The sequence below is a fragment of the Microcaecilia unicolor genome, unplaced genomic scaffold (assembly GCF_901765095.1).
Source record: "Microcaecilia unicolor unplaced genomic scaffold, aMicUni1.1, whole genome shotgun sequence".
Classification (NCBI taxonomy): Eukaryota; Metazoa; Chordata; class Amphibia; order Gymnophiona; family Siphonopidae; genus Microcaecilia; species Microcaecilia unicolor.
The window spans coordinates 8334-16543 of NW_021963917.1; positions in this window are offsets into that span (position 1 = coordinate 8334).

The window sequence follows — 8210 nt, forward strand, 5'->3', positions numbered from 1 at the left end:
GCAACAGCTGAGTGAAATGCAGGATCAGAGAGACAGTATGATTTCTTTAGAGGCCTAGCTGTCAGCCCCAAAACCTCTTTAACCTGTTTTTTACTAAATACATTTGCAAGCCATTTTCCATATTTCTACATTCCCCTCTGGAACGGCCTATACTTAGGGCGTTCACACCTATGGTATTTCTAGCATGTGGCCATCCATTCCAGAGGGCTCCTAGAGTCCAGTTGGTGGAGGGGATGTAGTATGAGGAATGGCCTAACTGATTTGGCATTGTGGGTGATAAGGCCATGATGAGAATAAACATGCGACTACATAGATATCTGCAAACAGTTTGGGAAATCCCTTAACCATTACAAACACAAGGAACCTACATATTCTACATTTAACCCCTCTTGGAGCTGAACAAAACCTGAGCACAAGAATTTATATAGGTCTAATCTATTAGCTATCTAATATAATAAAACGCACCGTGAACGTTCTGAAGACAACGTTCTGTGAAGCCGGAAGCTTGAAGCCGGAAGTCTGAAGCCCTGAAGCCTTGAAGCCATCTGACGTCACTCCCAGGCTGAGGCTGAAGGGTTCGTGGATTCGTGGTGTGAAGCCTTCAAGCCAGCCAGCCGTCTCTGCCCCGCCCTCGCGACAAAACAAACAAATCCGGAAGCGAAACGTCAGGGAAGGAGGCGGCGCTCCCGACGTCTAGCCTTCCCTTCGCTGTGTTCCGCCTTAAAAAGAAGGCGGAACACAGCGAAGGGAAAGCTAGACGTCGGGAGCGCCGCCTCCTTCCCTGACGCTTCGTTGCCGGAACCACGGAGGTAAATTGAAAAAGAAGAAAAAAAAAAACAAAACGATGCATGGATGCGAAGGGGGGGGGGGGAGAAGAGGGCGGGCCAGGCTGGGACATGGGAGAGAGAGTAGCATGGATGCGACGGGGGGGGGCATGGAAGGGCGAGAGGGGACTTGCTGGAAAAGGATGAATGGAGGCGGCAGGGGACAGAGGAGCATGGATGGGTATGGATTGGGAGGGCAGGGCACAGGGAGAGAGGGGAATTACTGGAAAAGGATGAATGGAGGCGGCAGGGGACAGAGGAGCATGGATGGGTATGGATTGGGAGGGCAGGGCACAGGGAGAGAGGGGAATTACTGGAAATGGATGAAGGGAGGGGGCAGGGGACAGAGGAGCATGGATGGGCATGGATTGGGAGGGCAGGACTCAGGGAGAGAGGGGAATTACTGGAAAAGGATGAATGGAGGCGGCAGGGGACAGAGGAGCATGGATGGGTATGGATTGGGAGGGCAGGGCACAGGGAGAGAGGGGAATTACTGGAAAAGGATGAATGGAGGCGGCAGGGGACAGAGGAGCATGGATGGGTATGGATTGGGAGGGCAGGGCACAGGGAGAGAGGGGAATTACTGGAAAAGGATGAATGGAGGCGGCAGGGGACAGAGGAGCATGGATGGGTATGGTTTGGGAGGGCAGGGCACAGGGAGAGAGGGGAATTACTGGAAATGGATGAAGGGAGGGGGCAGGGGACAGAGGAGCATGGATGGGCATGGATTGGGAGGGCAGGACTCAGGGAGAGAGGGAAATTGCTGGATAGGGAAAAATGGAGGGGCCAGGTGACAGATGAGCATGGATGGGCATGGATTGGAAGGGCAGGACTCAGGGAGAAGGGAATTGCTGGATAGGGATGAATGGAGGGGACAGATGGGCATGGATGGATATGGATTGCAGAGCAGGCCTCAGGCAGAGAGGGGAAATGCTGGATAGCGAAAAATGGAGGGGCCAGGTGACAGATGAGCATGGATGGGCATGGATTGGAAGGGCAGGACTCAGGGAGAGGGGAATTGCTGGATAGGGATGAATGGAGGGGACAGATGGGCATGGATGGATATGGATTGCAGAGCAGGCCTCAGGCAGAGAGGGGAAATGCTGGATAGGGAAAAATGGAGGGGCCAGGTGACAGAGGAGCATGGATTGGAAGGGCAGGACTCAGGGAGAGGGGAATTGCTGGATAGGGATGAATGGAGGGGACAGATGGGCATGGATGGATATGGATTGCAGAGCAGGCCTCAGGCAGAGAGGGGAAATGCTGGATAGGGAAAAATGGAGGGGCCAGGTGACAGAGGAGCATGGATGGGCATGGATTGGGAGGGCAGGGCTCAGGGACAGAGGGGAATTGCTGGAAAAGGATGAATGGAGGGGGCAGGGGACAGATGGCCACTTTCACTCTGACTCTCAAACACTCACTCTCACATACACTCTCCCAAACATACACACTCAGAGGAAAACCTTGCTAGCGCCCGTTTCATTTGTGTCAGAAACGGGCCTTTTTTACTAGTAATTAATATTGTTAGTGCTTTATATAGAATACAAAAACTAAAGTGAATATAGTGAAAAGCTAATATAAGATAGTTGACTAAGAGGCTTATTTTCAAAGCACTTAGCCTCCCAAAGTTCCATAGAAACCTATGGAACTTAGCCTCCCAAAGTGCTTTGAAAATATGCCTCTTAGCATCTTATCAATGAACAACTTCAACTTACAAACAAAAATACTGATTAGCTAAAGTAAATATTGGGTACATGAGTCTACTAGCAAATCATTTAGTAAATACTGATTATCATTTCTTAAACCATAGTAGTAGGGTCTTCTCTTATGAAGATCCTGGAATGTCGTGGGCGCATAGTAAGATAATCTACTTCATCTGCATCTTTACTAAGCTGTGTGTTAGCCATAAGGCGTTCATACAGTACATATTGACCTGTAGGTTCTTTCTTGCTGATAGCAGTTTCTATTAAGCGTTTGACTAATCCTCTAACACATGGGATAATACAGCATCCTACAAGTACAAAAATAGCCACAACAATTAAAACAGTGGTTGCTGCTGAGATGATAAACGTTTTCCATTTACCAAAAGCTTTATCCATCCATCCGGTCCAGGAAGTGTCAAACCAGAGTTGGTAGCAAGTTCTTCAAAAAGTGAAGTAAGGCCTTCCAATGCTCTGGTGATTGATCCATCTGGAGCAGTATTGTTGGGAATAAAGGTACAACACTGGGTTCCTATTTTCTTGAAGACCTCTCCTTCTGATGCCAACATAACGTCAAGAACCATCCGGTTCTCCATGGTCATCCTGCTAGTGGCATCTAACTGAACTGCTGTGCCCTTAACAGCATCTCTGGTATAATTGACAAATCTCTGCTGATTATAATATATATAATTAATCCAGTCTACATTTTTGTTAACAGTGGCCCACCAAAAGAAAACAGATTCAAATCCAGCAGCGATTTGATTGTGGGCCTTGAATTTATCAGGAACTCCCCTAGGAACACTAGTTGAGTCTATGCAGACACCATCATCAAAGGAGCCAGGCACTTAGGCCTTGTTTCTTTTCCCTCGGTGCAAAGAGGAAATGGGAGAGGGGCGTAGGGAGGCAATGGTAAGTGGAATTACCAATTTAACTAGGGCACACGTTCCTCCCACTTCCTATGTAATGTATGGTAGAGATCTTTCCCAAAGTGTGTTCTAAATGTCAGGTTATATACCCTTTTAAGTCCTTGCTTTTTCATTAGTACCTGCTACTCATAATTTTGCAATTCTCTGTAATTTCTTTTAATTTAGCAATTTCTCGTTTTCAACCACAATGCCTTCTTTGTTCTCTAGACTGCCCCAACTTGACATTTCGCCCATTAGATTGTAAGCTCCTTGGAGCAGGGACTGTCCTTTTTTTGTTAATCTGTACAGTGCTGCGTAACCGTAGAAGCGCTCTAGAAATGTTAAGTAGTAGTAGTAATACCACCATACATAAGCACGAGTGAAATTTATTTGGACTGACTTTGTTTTTGACGTTATTGCAGAAGGTCAAATTTCCTACAAAATTGGGCTTATGGGTGGGGTAATTGGCCAGGCAGGTTTGGAAAATGGTTTTGGAATTTGGTGCTCTAAATGGTGGAGGTATCCTCTGTCTCAGGGGCAGTTCTGGATACTGTTTGGCGAGGGGTTGACAAGACTGATCAATGGTCTCTGAAGGTTGAAGTAAGTTCAACATACACCAGAAACCATCTGGATGGTTATAGCTGTCAAAGGGGAAGGGAACCACTAAAGTTTCTGCTCGGGCTTCTGCACAGAAATAACAGTTGGAAGCATTCAAACTGGCTGTGGTGTAGTGGACCCATTCAAGCCAAAGGTTGTGTTCACCAAATCCAGTTTCTAATGCAACCAAATCTTTTGCACTAGTGACTTGATGACCCTGATAAGGAATTTTGATTTCAGGTGTCTTGGTTGACATCAGTGGGTTTTCTGTTGATGGGATCTTGGTAGGAGGAACAATAAGGAATGTTCCGATGGGATCTCTACCAGTAGCATCTATACCAAGGGAATATCATTACCCTGGTATTGACCCTGGCCTGCATACCACCACGCCATTGACCAGCTTCCACATGAGGCAAAAGGACACAGGTAAATATGAAATACAGAGTAATATTTCTGCATAACCAAGTCTCCACACTTAGTGAAGGCACAGATGTCGAGAGTAATGGTAACTGTCTCATTGGTTTGTGGCAACACAACCCTGTAGGGAATAAGATGTCCAGGTCCTAAAATCTGAGGTATAGAAGGAACAAGAATAACAGTAAAGAAGTACAACAGAAAGAGAATGATGGTCATGACGGGGTTTGTCATGGTAAAAGAACAAAGTATAGAGTTACTGAGAACGATCCTGAAATAAAAGCTGCTGAGAGAGAATCCTAAGAAAAATGAATAAGTAAAGAATTTCAACCAGAACAGAGGTCAGGAACACTATCAGACCAATAAAGAACAGATATAGGTAAAGCATCAAGCGAGGGGGTACTCTGGGAAAATTCGAGTAGCACCCAGAAACCCTCCACCAACAGAAACAGTGGAGTAGCCAACCACTTCGAACTATACTGTATGTGATCTGCCAAAAGATAAATACTTCTTCAGTTTCTGGCCTTATTAATGGTGTATCTACCTGCTCAACCTTTACTAACCCGCACCCGTTAAATATAGTAAAAATATGTATTATGTGTCTATCTGGGCCAGTGGTCCAAGTGTCAAGCAACGATTCACAGTCTCTGGTATTTCGTTATGGGGTCCCATGTGGGGTCGTCGTCTGGGGCAGGATCTCAGTGTGTGAGTGGAGTACGGTCAGCGAGGCTCATGTAGTGGGAGAAAATTTTGCCAGCAGAAAAAATGTCAACAGGATTAAGGTCAGGATAATGGCCACAATAAAAGCCACGTAAAGATTCCAGTCCGAGACTTTTCGAACTCTAGCTGAGCTTCCTTCAATTGGGACAACAGGGTCAGTAAGCGTTGAGGTGATGTAGTTTGTAATAAGGTGTCTTGAGACAGAGGTTCTTGTGCAGGAGGGATAGACATGCAAGTAGTAGAAAATACCTCTAGGTTAGTAATAGAGAGTTTTCTGTTGAAAATATTGAATCCAGATAATAGCAAAAAGAAAAGTAAGAGTGAACAGGATTGTAGTAGTGGTAATATTTTCTTTAGACAATTTAAGATGTCTTTTTAATTTCTGGGTAGCATTAGCTAGCACAGAGCAAGAAACTCCAGTGTCAATTAGGAAAGATACAGGCACACCGCAGATGAGCAGTGTGATCATAGGGTCATCGTAGCCCGCTTGGGTACGGACCACGCCTAGTCACTGAGAGCGATGTTGATCAGGGTTCCACAAGGGGAACGACTGGCGAGCGGGGGGAGAATGGCGTAGTGCATGCCGATCAACCCAAGGTTGATTGCAGTCTGCAGCAAAATGGCCAGGGCGATGGCAACGAAAACACTCGCTAGAGCGGCGATTAGGACTAGGTCGAGAGGGGTAGTTACGAGGTCACCTGTTATCTGTAGGACCTCTGGGGGAACCCCTCTGGGGCTGTCGTCTTCGAGAATCGGGGAAGTCATTTCTATGGTCTTGTTGGTATGGTCAAGGATTGGGGCCTCTGGCATTATTACGGTTGCCAGAATACATAGTAAAGCTGCGGGGATCATGTTTTCCGCAAAAGGGAAAATCAGGACACTGGGTCGGGCAATTAGTGGGGGGGGGGGGGGGGTCTTGCACCTCGGGGGAAGAACTAGAAGATGAAGATTAGTGTAGGGGCTGATTGGATGGATGGATGCAAAAGTGTCAATATTCTAGTTTGCAAAGGTGAAAGTAAAGAGCCAGGTTTTTAATAACCACATTAGAGGGAATAAAATCATTTCAATCTCAGCTTGACAGGGATAGATTTGCAGAGTGTGCAAGCCAAGAAGTAGAAGGTGGTGCAATGGTCTGTTTTTAGATACAGTAGGGCTTACTAGCTAGTTATTTTTTTATTTGTAGCATTTGTATCCCACATTTTCCCACCAATTTGCAGGCTCAATGTGGCTTACATGATGCTGTAATGGCGATCGCCATTATCGGGTAGAGAATTACAAATGGTGTTGCATTAAAGTACATACATGGTAGTATAATACAATATGGTCTTACATAGAGGTTCCTGGGTGATAGAATAGGTTATAACATAGGTTAGATAATCAACTATAAAAAGTTTGTTTCCGACATAAGAAATAAAGAGGTTGTGCGTATTGCGCAATTTTCGTTGGTATCAACATGGTTATCAGTCAGGTGTAGGGTTAGTTTTTGTCTAGTTCTCATAAAGTCTTGTTGTCTAGTAATTAGGATGGAACATTGTGGTATGCCTTCTTAAATAGGTCAGTTTTCAGTAATTTTCGGAAGATTGTTAGATCGTGCATTGTTTTTATGGCTTTCAGTAGTGCGTTCCATAGTTGCGTGCATATGTAGGAGAAGCTGGATGCTTATGTGGATTTATATTTAAATCCTTTACAGCTGGGGTAGTGGAGGTTCAGGAATGTGCGTGCTGATCTTTTCGTGAGGATCTGAGTGTGCATTTGGGAGAGCAAAGAATGAGCAAATTGACAATAAATTTGGGTGCACCATACCTGGATGTAGAGTGAACTTTTATCAGAAATTTTAATTGGAAGCAGAAATAATGGGGCATGGCATGATCAAATTTCTTAGCACCATAAAGGAGCCTGACAGTGATATTTTAAATCACCTGTAACTAAGTGAGGGAATTTTCAAGCCTTGGTATAGAGAATTACAATAGTCAAGGCATTGTAAGATAAGTGAATAAGTTAGTGTTTGGATTTATTTGACTTGAGGAAATGGATGAACTGTCCAAATCTTTTATAAGGCAAAAAATGATTTCTTGACTAGATAGGATATTTGGGGACTAAATGTTAAGTTGGTTTTTGATAGCTATTTTCAGAACTTGGACAGTTCTGAATGAAAGGGACAGTCTAATGGTAAAATTCTGTTTAGAAAACACAATAGCTTCTGACTTTGAACAGTTCAGGTTAAATGCACATTTTATGCCTTTATAAAATAGGTGTTTTATTGGATATTTCACATAACCACCTTGTTTTGCAATTATCCACACTCACTCTGATGATGTTCTAAAAGGGGTTTTTTGCACATATGGCAGTACAGTGGTGGAAATAAGTATTTGATCCCTTGCTGATTTTGTAAGTTTGCCCACTGACAAAGACATGAGCAGCCCATAATTGAAGGGTAGGTTATTGGTAACAGTGAGAGATAGCACATCACAAATTAAATCCGGAAAATCACATTGTGGAAAGTATATGAATTTATTTGCATTCTGCAGAGGGAAATAAGTATTTGATCCCCCACCAACCAGTAAGAGATCTGGCCCCTACAGACCAGGTAGATGCTCCAAATCAACTCGTTACCTGCATGACAGACAGCTGTCGGCAATGGTCACCTGTATGAAAGACACCTGTCCACAGAATCAGTGAATCAGTCAGACTCTAACCTCTACAAAATGGCCAAGAGCAAGGAGCTGTCTAAGGATGTCAGGGACAAGATCATACACCTGCACAAGGCTGGAATGGGCTACAAAACCATCAGTAAGACGCTGGGCGAGAAGGAGACAACTGTTGGTGCCATAGTAAGAAAATGGAAGAAGTACAAAATGACTGTCAATCGACAAAGATCTGGGGCTCCACGCAAAATCTCACCTCGTGGGGTATCCTTGATCATGAGGAAGGTTAGAAATCAGCCTACAACTACAAGGGGGGAACTTGTCAATGATCTCAAGGCAGCTGGGACCACTGTCACCACGAAAACCATTGGTAACACATTACGACATAACGGATTGCAATCCTGC